The sequence below is a fragment of the Macaca mulatta genome, chromosome 5 (genome assembly GCF_049350105.2).
Source record: "Macaca mulatta isolate MMU2019108-1 chromosome 5, T2T-MMU8v2.0, whole genome shotgun sequence".
Classification (NCBI taxonomy): domain Eukaryota; kingdom Metazoa; phylum Chordata; class Mammalia; order Primates; family Cercopithecidae; genus Macaca; species Macaca mulatta.
Genome location: NC_133410.1, coordinates 42329346 through 42343760, shown reverse-complemented (window position 1 = coordinate 42343760; position 14415 = coordinate 42329346).

Genomic DNA, 14415 nt, shown 5'->3' with positions numbered 1-14415 from the left:
ACTAAACACTGCTCAGAATGGAACTGGGGAGAATAAAGAGAACAGGAGCCTGAAGTTCCTCAATCTGACAACAAATGTAGTTATTTGCACAGCGAGGGCACATATGAGGTAACTAACTTCTGTATTTACTCTTTCTCTTCCACCTACTCCATAGGAGGATTTGAATGGGACCAAACATATGGAAATTGTCAATTTACGGACTTCAACCGGTTGTCAGAGCCCGACTCCGTGTCTCTTCTTTCTTGTGCTATATTTCCATACTTGATAGGATTTGGTTAGCAAGAGATGTAAAGATGTGTGGGCAATCAAATAGTCATTCAACAAATCTTACTCAGAAATACAGCATGAGTCAAGTATCATCTTGTCGTTTCTGATATAAAGGTTAAAAAATATTACCGGCCGAGATTTGTAATCTGAATCTGAAATCCAAAATGCTTCAAAGTCTGAAAATTTTTGAACAACAACATGATGCCACAAGTGAAGAATCCCATCACCTAACCTCATGTGACAGGTCATAGTAAAAATGCAGTCAAAACTTTGCTTCATGTACAAAATTATTTAAAATATTGTATAAAATTAAGTCTAGGCTGTATGTATAAGGTGTATATAAAATATAAACGAATTTAGTGTTTAAATATGGTTCTCATCCCCAAGATATCTCATTATGTATAGGCAAATATAACAAAATCAAAAAATTAAATTTCAAAACACTTCTGTTCCCAAGCGTTTCAGATAAGAGAAATTCAACCTGTATTAATATCAACAAGAAAGTTATAACGTATTCAGAAGACTCCATGAGCTTACCAATCAATCATTTTCAACACCCAACATACTAATACTACTACATATCTACAAAGTTCAGTATATTTTTAGATATTAAATATCTATTTTAGAATATTATTTTTAGAATTACTACTAAGAATTGCAAAAATTGGTCAGATACAAAGTAATTTTACAAATCAACTTTTAAAAAGCAAACTATAAATCACTCAGAAATACAATTGGGAAACAAAATTATTCATCATAATAAGTTTAACAAAATAAAGGAGTAGGACACATAAAATTAATTCCACCATAATAACAATAACCAAAAAAGCAGACTACATAGCAATATATTAACAAAATATTTGAATTACCTACATCCATAAAATTAATAAAGTTTTATTGAATTATATAAATAAACATTTGAATAAATTTATTCAACAAATATTTACTGAGTTTTTATTGCATAACTGTTATGGTTCTAGTATCAAAGGATAAGGCAGTGAATGTTTACCCCTGCCACGATAAACAACTAAATATAGACTACAAGAAGCTCTCTGGCTAAGATGACATTTGAGCCCCACTTAAAAAAGTGTTGAAGAAGAGACAGTTTGTTTCTTGATTTGAATAATAAAAATGGGTAAGAAGAAATAATCCAAATTTATACTGCTCATGCAAATGTAGGCAAATGTCTCGTGTCAATCTGTTTTTGCATCACAATATAGAAATACTTGAGACTCAGTTATTTATCAAGAAAACATTTAATTGCTCTCAGTTCTGCAAGCTATACAGGAACATGGTGTCAGGATCTGCTTCAGCAAGAGCCTCAGGAAACTTACAATCATGGCAAAAGGTCAAGCAGGAGCAGGCACAACACATGGTGGGAGTGGAAGTGAGAGAGAGACAGGAGGAGGAGCCAGTCCCTTTAAACAACCAGCTGTCATGTGAATGAACAGAGTGAGAACTCACTTGTTAGAATGAGAAGGGCACCAAGTCATTCATGAGGGATGTGCTGCATGATTCAATACCTTCCACTAGGCCCTACCTCCAACATTAGAAGTCACATTTCAACATGAGATTTGGAGTGGAGAAACATCCAGATCATATTGTGTCCTGAAGGAAATAATTTCAAGGACTGCATTTGTGCTGGGTTTGGGGTTTCTTTTTTCTGTATTTCTTTATTTTACAAGAAAAAAGATACGACGATGATGTTTTAGTTTAATATTCAGAAATAAGTAATTTTATGCATCAAAAATTACTCCTATTTCTCAGATATGCAAAGAAAATGTTCTGCATATGCCTGCTTTAACTTTATTTTGGTTTATCCAATCAATTGCTCAAATCTCCATTTTTCTTATTAGCAGGGAGCAAATCTCTCACATGTAAGCGTTTCTTCAGTCACATAGATTTTTTCAAAATCCTAAGAGGATCCTGCTTCCCTGAACTAGTATATGATCATTCCACTAGTGGTATATTTTTTGCCACAACATGAGGTCACTGTTGAAGACACATCCTGTACAGTTTGATAACTGATGCTTATCACTTCCTACTAGGTTAACTTGCTATTCCAGATTCCCATCCAGGCCAGAAAAAAAAGGAACCAAACATATACCTATTTTTAGCTTACACTCCAATCCCCAGACAGTATTCTCCAAAGCACAACACTACACCAATGTTTAAAAAATTTTCTCATCAGCTACATCACGTGCTGAAAATATCCCCCTCAATAGTAAAAAAACATACATCTTTCATTTTAACCCAGATTTTCCCTGGATTCAAAATGAAATTGTGACTGAACTACAGAAGGATGAAGCTGACACAGAGATAGAGACAATGGCTGACAATAATTGATGGGGCTTTGATTGGAATTTCCTGTTAAATATGGACTCAATTATCAAGTTAATTACCAACTCTATATTCCATAAAACAAATAGTGGAAAGTGAGAGGGGAAAAGTAGGGATATTGGTTGATACGTATATATATATATCAAGATAATTGAGAAAGTTATAATATGCCTAAGTATTCTCATCTGCATTTCCACACCTGATCATCACATTTGGTTTGTATTTATAAACTTCTTTTTTATGTTTTTCCATGTTAAGCCTGCACCTCAGTGGAATGGGTTCTTCTCCTAGTAGGATAATCTAAAATCTAAAACTTTCCTTCTAGACACTCTTACCTTCTGGTTGTCCTGCTTTTGTTGCAGTGCTATAATCTCTTATTAGCTTTATCTCTAGATGTCGTAGCACTAGGTGGTGTCTAAGAAACAGTCTGGGATCTAGACATCCTTCTTCCTGCACACATTGTATACCAGCAATACATCTTGCATTGATAAATAGGATCAATCATTCTGCCAAACAGTAGCTTTTTTTCTGTGTGAATGATAGCATCTGAAACTAAAAATGGCCTTCTGAAAGAATCATTGTCAACAGAACCATTGCTTTTGCCTTTACTAGAAGAAATTTTCCTTTGAATACTAAGATAGCTATATCAATAGTCTGATATAATGGGGGTGGGAAACAAAAATATTTTGAGCAAAAATATTAACAGTAATATTTAGAGCATCCATTCCCATTTCTAACTTTTGGTTCCCAGACTCAAATATTCTGACTATGCAAAAATAGTGCCATAGATTGTCATTGGTTAAGAGTACATATTGCACTCCAAATCTCAACTTATTTTTTCCCAGCCCCCTCAATTCTTTTAAAATATAATACTTTCTTTTTCTAAACCAACATTTCATGGAATAAATACTTTGACTGAAAATGCCTTGATTGCCTACAGGATAAATATAAATGCCTGCACCTTCAAAGCTAGTCACTATCTAGGCCCAGATTATCTCTACCTGTATATGGCAGGTATTGAATTAAAGAATTCATCCATAATAACCTAATCATTGAAGAAACCCTTTTAATTAGATACTAGTATTATTTTCATTTAACAAATAAGAAAATTGAGGCACAGAAAGTATAAGTTACTTGCTTAAAGACATACAGCTAGTAAATGGCAGAACTGGGATTAAAAACCAGAAAGTCAGGATCCAGAGCCTAACCATAGGGATACACTGTCTATGACCATCATCTTTGGGGTCATTTGAAGCATGCAATGAATGCTTGCCATCTCCCAGGCTAAGTACTTTGCTCTAAGCATTTTGTTTTCCACTTGTCTGAATCCATAGCTGAGCTATGACATTCCACCCATATCTTTGCTGTAGAAATCCTAGCTGTTATCACATACACTGCTGTAAGCTCATTCCACCAACAAAGGCTCTCATGTTTATATATTCTGCTCCTTTGAGCATTCTGTAATGTTTATAGTCTCTAGCAGTCGTCTGATAATCAATAACCTGCATAATACAGTTTGTGTTCTACTTATCTTTAAGATGACTTACTTCCCAATCATGATAGGGGCAAAACCATGTCAGATTATATATATTCATCTCCCTCACAATGCCTAATATATTTTTGAAGTGAATGTCATGGCTATCATTGATTCCAGAAACTCTGGGAGTTTTCTATAATTACATATCACCTTAGCATTACTAACAAATTCAAATATTTAATTTAGAGACAAAAGTACTCCTAACTCGTAAATAGAGTCAAAATTCATCCCCAGTTCCTATTTTTTGCAAACAGGGAAGGAGAGGAAAATGGGAAGAGGCACACATGGGGTGGGGATTACAGCTACTGGGAGCTCTTGACATATTTATAACAGCAAAAGAATGTACAGCAACTACTGAAAAAACACAAAGATTGTAGCAGTTTTACCTTAGGGAAGAATGTTCTATAAAACAGTTTGTATTTCTTTTTACTAAAAATAAAGCTTGCTATGATATTTCCTTCCCAAAATACAAAAATGTAATGGAAAATATTTTGACAATTCTGTCACTAGGTAAAATCTACAGCAAACAGGTAACTCAGAACAGACATTTAAAGGTCAACGGGTACATGTAAACTTCACAGCAATAAAGTGGCATCTGGTATTCCAGGAAACAACACCTTAGATTTTGTACCAGTGCTTCTTCTAGGGTCTTCAGGTTTCACAATGTCTTTATTCATCCAATGAAATGTTCAAAATAGGAATGAAAGCAATCAGCAATTCAGAAGAACGAAAATTAAAAGATTACTGTTTTCCATTAGTTTTAACTTCATTTACTGCAACAAATCAGCACTGCACCATAGCACCATTTTCTAGATTATGCAAACATTTTGCTTTCTAACTGATCTATGACTTCTATTCTGGGTACTCAGATAACATTTATATTTATATTCCTCTAACAAGGTGGTGCAAAGTAAAGGATTAAGACCACAGAAAATATAAAGAAAGAAAGGTAACAACTTTGGGGCACAGAATGCTAAATGAGGCATGTGCAGTGCAGAGAATCAATATGGATTTTCCAGATATTGGTTAAAAGTAGGCTCCAGTTTTACTACCTATGACCAATGCTTTTAGGACATCTTATATTCTTCTATGAAAGCTTTGTTCCAACTCAAAGTCACCTTGCCGCCAAATCATACATTTAAAATTTTTCAATATATTCTGTGCTAGGTTTAATGGAAGAATTCAAAAACTTCAAAATAGAACCAGAACAAAAGTTTCCATCAGAATGAGTACTCCTTCTTTTCCTAGAGGAATTGTGCTTTAAGACATGGATACTTATACATGAAAAATATTTTTATCTCTATTGACTAGAATTATTATAGCCTGTCAAAGAATGCCCAATGTAGAAGGTGCTTCTTCATGGGAATCCACTGCAATCATTTTCAGTAAAGCATGAGTCTGCTGCTGCTGCAGCAGCATCCTCAATGAGACTGTCTTTCTAAGTGAAGAAAGTGCACAAAGAGCAACATGTCTTCCAAAGTGATTGAGCCTCCCATCAAGCATGGTCGGCGTTAGAAATGCTGGTACCTAAGTGATGCCAGTTGCCGATGAGCCTGAAGGGAGGTCAGAAATGCAATGATGAATAACCTTGAACATATCATCAATAATGCCCTTGGTTACTGTCATGGCCACATAAGTTATCTAAAGCTTTCTTAGCCAACTTAGACTTCACATACTTTCAAGGTTGGTCGACTTTCCCCATTCCCTCTGTGATACGTTCCTTCTGATGCCTCCTGTTTCCTGAATGTTCTCCAACCCATAGAACCACTCTTGTCTGCTGGTTCACTTCCGCTAACAGCAGACATATTAATATCCTAACAGTCAGTTTCGTTTCTTCCTAAGTTCGATAGCTGTATAATTGTGTTTATAATTATACATATATATAATTATACATATAATTGTATAACCTAATAACATTAATCTTAAATGTAATAGTTAAGAAAAGAAAGAAAGCTGTGTTTTCTATGAAAAATAACTTTAATACCTTGTAAATAACTACCTAAGTCAAATACTAAGAAAAAGTACTGTTAAATTAGTTGTGGATAACGAAACTGTAAAAGTTCAGAAGAAATAATCACAAAAATCCAAAACGGTATTATATTCTGATTGCTTTCTACAAGAGTCTTAAAATTTTCACTCCACTTTGAAGGAGCTCAGAGTAGCTCTTTACATGTGTGAGGTTTGTGCATGAAAGATCAGATAAAGCTTTAATCAATATACTAATACTTTATCTTTTTAAAAAAGACCTTATCATGACAGATTATAAAATAGACGTGCATTTCTATTACTTAGGTGTATGTCATTTTTTAATATCTCTTCCTTAATCTTTCTTTAAAATTTATGAACAAATTCCAGTCCTGATTGCATTACTATATGTCCTTTGCAAACAACTAGCAAATTGACTTTTGACTTTTGAAATCAATTAAGAATTGCCAGGAGGAATGTACGAAGTTGTAAAAGCATAGAAGCTCAGGACAGACTTTTCGTTTCAACTTTATTGCTTATGTCAGGTTTATTTTTGAGCAAGTTTATTGTTTGCTTGACTGCTTTCCCACTTTATACCAGACATAAAGGCAACTCACATGGACACAGAAGATACAACAAATTAACATAAATTTCCAGACTTTCAGAGAATTAATTAACACTCTGAATCACAGTTTCCTCATCTATGAAATTATGGGATACTGTGAAGAATAAATGAGGTATCTTCTAAAAAAACCCAGCAATCAGAAGAAAGTTCAACAACTATTAGTTCTTTTTTCTAATGTGGCCAATAAAAAGATGTATTGCTAATGCATAATTTTTGTGTTAATTATGAAATTATTCTATGCCTCAATAGTATGCTTTGTCTTTTTTAAAGTACTTTCCTATATATTTGAATTAATCCCACACTAAGACAGTGTGAGGTTATTATTATTTGCCATATATATATCATAGAACTGAAATAGATAGATGTGAAGTGTCTAAAGCAAGTTATCTCAGAAAGTTAACATAAATTTATGTTTAAATAAGCCTATTCTAAGCTCGTTCTGAGCTGATTACTCTCATTAACTTCTGAAATTCTAGGAGGTATCTGAGTTTATTTTTTTCGTTTAATTATTCTTTCATAATGTTATTCCTTAGAGGCTTACTAATAATCAACAGAAAACACAACACTTTAATCTCATAGCAATGCATACAATAAAGGAATAAAAGATAGAAATAATTTTTTAACATAATTGAGAGTCGAGAAGCTTTTACCCTCAGAGCCCACGGTTTAGGATAGGGCGTAAAAATTAGATTCCATTGTACTATTCTAATTCTCCAACTTGATTATTATTAGCTCAGACAAGGAGGACATTGAGACTATGTTTGGATTTTCAGAAACAGAGCCAGGGCTCAAGTAGTGAGAAAATTTTGAGATTCTACTTAGAATCTCACAACCATGTTGGAACAGTGATAAGAAATTCTCCCTGTTACAAGCAACTCTTTCCCTTGGTAGTAGCCCATTTTTCCCCTGCTGATAAAGACATACCCAAGACTGGGCAATTTACAAAACAAATAGGTTTATTGGACTTACAGTTCCACGCGGCTGGGGAGGCCTCACAATCATTCCAGGAGTCACGGAGCAGCAAGTCACATCTTACCTGGATGGCAGTGGGCAAAGAGAGAGCTTGTGCAAAGAAACACCTGTTTTTAAAACCATCAAATGTCATATGACCCATTCACTATCACAAGAACAGCACGGGAAAGACCTGTCCCCATGATTCAGTCATCCCCCATTGGGTCCCTCCTACAAAGTGTGGGAATTATGAGACCTACAAGATGAGACTTGGGTGGGGACAAAGAGCAAAACCATATCATTCTGCCCTTGGACTCTCCATAATCTCATATCTTCACATTTCAAAACCAATCAGGCCTTCCCAACAGTCCCCCACAGTCTCAACTCATTTCAATATTAACTCAAAAGTCCAAAGTTCAAAGTCTCATCTGAGACAAGACAAGTAAGTCCGTTCTGCCTATGAGCCTGTACAATCAAATGCAAGTTAGTTACTTCCTAGATATAATGGGGGTACAGGCATTGGGTAAATACAGCCATTCCAAATGGGAGAAGTTGGCCACAATGAAGGGGCTACAGGCCCCATGCAAGTCTGAAATCCAAAAGGGCAGTCAAATCTTAAAGGTCCAAAATAATCTCTGACTCCTTGTCTTACATCTAGGTCACACTGATGCAAGAGGTAGGTTCCCATGGTTTTGGGCAGCTGCACCCCTGTGACTTTGCAGAGTGCAGCCTCCCTCCTGACTGCCTTCACCAGCTGGTATTGAGTGTCTGTGGCTTTTCCAGGTGCACAGTGCAAAGCTGTCAGTGGATCCACCATTCTGGGGTCTGGAGGATGGTGGCCCTTTTCTCACAGCTCCAGCAAGTGGTGTGCCAGAAGGGACTTTGTGTGGGGGCTCCAACACCACATTTCCTTCTGCACTGCCCTAGCAGAGGTTCTCCATGAGGGCCCCGCCCCTGCAGCAAACTGCCTGGGCATCCAGGCATTTCCATACATCCTCTGAAATCTAGGCAGAGGTCCCAAACCTCAGTTCTTGACTTCTGTGCACCTGCAGGTTCAATACTATGTAGAAGCTGCACAGGTTTGGGGCTTCCACACTCTGAAGCAACATCCTGAGCTGTACCTTGCCCTTTTAGTTATGACTGGAGCAGCTGGGACACAGGGCACCAAGTTTCTAGACTGCATACAGCAGAGAGACCCTGGGCCCAGCCCACAAAACCATTTTTTACTCCTAAACCTCGAGGCCTGTGATGGAAGGGGATGCTGCAAAGGTTTCTGATATGCTCTGGATACATTTTCCCCATTGTCTTGGTGATTAACATTTGGCTCCTCGTTACTTAAGTAAATTTCTGCAGACAGCTTGAATTTTCTCCTCAGAAAATGTGATTTTTCTTTTCTATTCAATTGTCAAGCTGCAAATTTTCCAAACTTTTATGCTCTGTTTTCCTTTTAAAACTGAATGCCTTTAACAGCACCCAAATAACCTCTTGAATGCTTTGCTACATATAAATTTTATCCACCAAACACCCTAAATCATCTGTCTCAAGTTCAAAGCTCCACAAATCTTAGGGCAGGGGCAAAATGCTGCCAGTCTCTTTGCTAAAACATAACAAGAATCACCTTTGCTCCAGTTTCCAACAACTTACTCATCTCCATCTGATACCACCTCAACCTGGACCTTATTGTTCATATCACTATCAGCATATTGGTCAAAAACTTTCTACAAGTTTCTAGGAAGTTCCAGACTTTCCCACATTCACCTGTCTTATTCTGAGCCCTGCAAACTGTTCCAATCTCTGCCTGTTACCCAGTTCCAAAGTCGCTTCCACATTTTTGTTTATCTTTTCAGTAATGCCCCACTCTACTGGTACCAATTTACCGTATTCATTATTTTCATGCTGATGATAAAGACATACCTGAAACTGGGAAATATACAAAAGAAAGAAGTTTATTGTAGTTACAGTTCCACATGGCTGAGGAGGCCTCATGATCATGGCAGAAAGCAATGAGGAGTAAGTAACATCTTACATGGATGGCAACAGACAAAGAGAGAGCTTGTGCAGAGAAACTCCTGTTTTTAAAACCATCAGATCACGTGAGACAGATTCACTATCATGAGAACAGCATGAAAAAGACCTGCTCTCATGATTCAGTTATCTCCCACTGGATCCCTCCCACAACACATGGGGATTATGGGAGCTACAAGATGAGATTTGGATGGAGATACAGAGCCAGATCATATCATCCTGTTTCTTGATAAAGAAGAAATCAACTTTCAACTAACTGTATTATGTTCTACTGTCTTACCTCTGGTCATATTTAATTTCTTACCACTTTCTTCCCCCCATCCCTGTAGGCCAATCATTCTATAGATTAATTTTGCCTATCCTATAGCTTCATATAAATGGAATCATATAGGGCATACCTTTTGTGCCTGATTTAGTTTATTCAACATACTATCTTTGAGTCATCCATGTTATTGCTAGAATCAAAAGCTTGTTCCTTTTTATCACTAGTTAGTGTGCCCCTTTATTAGGTTAGGGCCATGATCCTGAAAGACACAATCTCAAACTCCACAATACTAAATTCTGAAATCCTGAAAGATCAAAACCTGAGAAATATAATTCTGGAAAAAATAATTTTAAAAACATTTAAAAGACAGTTATCTGCATCTTTAAAGGGGACTTATTTGACAAATACATAAAAACACAAAAGAAAACTTCATAGGCCACTTTACACAATACAATATCCAATAATGACACAAGCATTTCTGTAAGCATGAACACTAATGACAGTTGCAGAGGTATGACAGTTATGAACAGACAACTATATTCATAAAGAAGTAGCTTATATAACTTGAGTTACCTGAAATACCATGGCAGACAACCTAAGTCTTCTGACAGAATCCATCAAAAACCATGATGGGTCACCGCTGCATATGAGTCACCCAAAGAGCCAAGATTTCAAGAAATTTTATCTTTCACAAATGCAAATGTACAAAAAGAACATTTCTTCATTTATTAAATTTCAATGTTTTTATGTTCCCACACAATGTTTACACACAGAGTCAATACTGTGACTTAACTTTTGTGAAGTCAAATTTGCAAAAAAAAAGTATACAATCAGTTTATAAAACTGTTTACATTATTATAACTCCAGGATTGGAAATGATGCAAAGATAAAATACATAGCATAGTGAAATTTTTAAAAAGTACTGACAATTTAAAATACTGGGAATAAAACAATAAAAAGAAAAAAAAAACCTTTGAAAAAAAATCTAATTTTTTTTTTCAATATAAGAAAGTGTATTACAGAGTTAGATTATGGGCAATTGCATGGAGGTAATCCATAATAACTGGTGGACTTTCATGATTGTTAATCTTGAAATCTTGTCTTAGGATGAATAGCTGCTTTTTTTTTTTCTATTAGGGCATGGCTCATGTTGGAGAATATGTCTACATTTATTTTCCACATAGTGTTGCTCTTTTGAATTCTTCCTTGATTTGATATACAACAACATGAGCATTCCCTATTACATTTTCCCACTTTCTGTGCCATTCCTCTATATTTTTAGGGGTACACAGAAACCCATTCTGCAGGCACTCACATTCAAACTACAAATTTGGCAGAAACAATACTGATGACGGTTCAACAACACCAATGCGTGTTTTCTTATCCTACCATACACATAATTATTTTCAAGCCAGTCAGTGACTTTGCAGGCATCTTCAAAGAAATTCAGCTTTAATGTATTAAACCTGTCTACAGCTTCATGAGATGGAAGGAATGCCAATGCAGACAAATGACGCATTTTTAAACTGAAGTTTTTGTTATTGCCATATGACATAGTCAATTCACTCAACAAAATTTTCCACTCAATGCATTGGGCTGAGTAGAAAAAGCAAACTTTATTGGTAACAATTTGAAATTCATTTTTAGAAGCCATGTTCATCACTGAATTCCACACCTGTCTTTATGGTTTGGGGATTGAATTAGATGTTAGGGATTATAGACTTCAGGGATTTAGACTTTAAGAATATTGATCTTTCAAAATTTCAACAATTAGAATTGTGGCATTAGGAATTGTATCTTTGGGATTTTAATCAGCATCACTCTTTATTAATATACCACAAGTTGTTTCTCAATTCTCCTGTCAATGAACATTTGAGATACCTCTACTTTTGGCTATTACGAGTACAGCTTCCACAAAATGCTTGTACAGTGTGGACATATGTTCTTTCTTTCTTTCTTTCTTTCTTTCTTTCTCTTTCTTTCTTTCTTTCTTTCTTTCTTTCTTTCTTTCTTTCTTTCTTTCTTTCTTTCTTTCTTTCTTTCTTTTTTTTTTTTTTTTGACAGAGTCTTGCTCTGCTGCCCAGGCTGGAATACAGTGCTGCAATCTCAGCTCCCTGCAACCTCCCTCTCTCTGGCTCCAGCAATTCTCCTGCCTCAGACTCCCGAGTAGCTGGGACTACAGGTGCATGTCACCAGGCCCTGTTGATTTTTGTATTTTTTAGTAGAGATGGAGTTTCACCATATTGGCCAGACTGGTCACGAATTCCCGACCCCATGATCCTCCCACCTCAGCCTCCCAAAGTGCTGGTATTACAGGCACGAGCCATTGTACCTAGCCATATATTCTTATCTCTATTGAGTAAGTAACTAGGAGTAAACTGGTGTTTGGTGTATATTTACCTCATCAGAAACTGTCAGAGGTTTTCCCAAGCGGTCGTACCATTTAACATTCACATTAGCAATGCAGGAGAGTTCTAGTTACTCCACCTCCACACCAACACTTAGTATTTTCAATCTTTTTAAACAAATTTTAGTCATTCTAAATATTGTGCAGTAATATAACATTGCGGCTTTAATTTGCATTTCTCTAATGACTAATGATGTCATATTTTACTAAATGTTTTTGGCCAGCCATAGCCTCTTTTGCAGGCACTTGTGACCCATTTCTTCATTAGATTGTCTTTAGGTTGTCTTTTAATTTTTGATTTTTCAGAGTTCTTTACATATTCTACATATTTTGGTCCTTTGGTAGACAATTAGATTGTGAATATTTTCTCCCTGTTATGGCTTCCTTTTTCATTTTCTTACACGTCTTTTGTGAGAACATTTTAATCTTAAAGTTCAATTTGTTAAAATGTGAAGTCTTCCATTACATAAACATTATATATTTATCCATGTATTATGGTCTTCTATAATTTCTCAGCAAAATCTGCATTTTAGTTTTTGATGTTGAAATCTTACACATCTTTGGAAAAATGTATTCCACTTATTTGATGTTTTCTGATAGTGCTTTATATTGGACATTCAATATCCAATTGGATATTAAATTGGAAATTTCATATTTAATTGTGTGTTTCTTATACATCACATTTCAAATTTTATATAATGTCCTTGAATCCAATAATTTTGCTAATTTCAGTTTTTAGTTCAGTAGTTTATAACTTTTTAAAGATTTTCTACATCCCAATCATGTTGTATACAAATAGTGAGCTTTATTTTTTCCAATTTTTATGACTTTTTTCCTTGCTTTATTTGTCTAGCGAGGACCTCCATCACAATATTGAATAGAAGTGATGAAAATGCATATTCATTCACTGTTTCTGATCTTAAGGAGAAGGCATCCAATATTTTACCATTATGTATGATATTAGCTCTAGCGTTTCATATTCAAGGAGTTCCTTTCTATACCCAATTTGCATGTTGAGTTTTGTTCTAGCATTTAGTCAAATACCAAAGGTACCATAAAACCATGGAGGTTTGGTTTCAAGAATTCTACAGGCAGCAGCTGATCTCTCTGCCCAACTTTCTGGCCTCTTGGCTGTATCTTTCCTCCGCCTGTGTAGGTTAGGAATCAGCCCAGGATTCGGGTGAAATTAATGAGCAGATGGGGCTCCCTTCTGTTTGATCCCCTCCTTTCTTGGAATTTCCCCCTCACTTCCAGATACTCTAGCATCTCCAGATTCCAACCTCTATCTTTTTCACCCAGTAAGACTACAATTTCTTTATGAGGCATATTTTATGAAAACTGGGAAGTACCTGCAGAGGAAACGCTGGATAAATGTGAGGTTCATTGTGTTTCCAATCTTTCAGTGAATGAGTCCTCTCCTGTTTCTTTTTGATTGGGGTTGTTTTCTAGTACCTTCAACAATTGTGTTTGTTTTTTATTATTTTGTTCTGTGTATATACGTTATTAGCAGGAGGCTTATTCTGCTATAAACTGCTCCACTATTACGAGGCAATCACTCCTATATTGGATTTCTTACAGTTCTTCGAATACACACCTTTCCTCTGACCTGGGGTCACCACATATGCTATTTCTCTACCTGAAGCACTATCCCCTTGCTTGTTGACTAACTGGTTTCCAATTTCCCTCATGTCTCAGTTAAAATATCAGTTGCTAAGCAGTCTTTCTAATCATTTTCTACCTTATGTTGATACTTTCCCATAACACATTGTACTCCTTTTGCAGTTTTCTTTTCTTTTTTTTTTTTTTTTTTTGAGACAGAGTGGTGTGATCTTGACTCACTGCAGTCTCAGCTTCCCAGGTTCAACCGATTCTCCTGCCTCAGCCTCCCAAGTAGCTGAGACTACAGGCGCTGCCATCAGACCCGACTAATTTTTTGTATTTTTAGTAGAGACGGGGTTTCACCATGTTAGCCAGGATGGTCTTGATATCCTGACCTCGTGATCCACCTGCCTAGGCTTCCCAAAGTGCTGGGA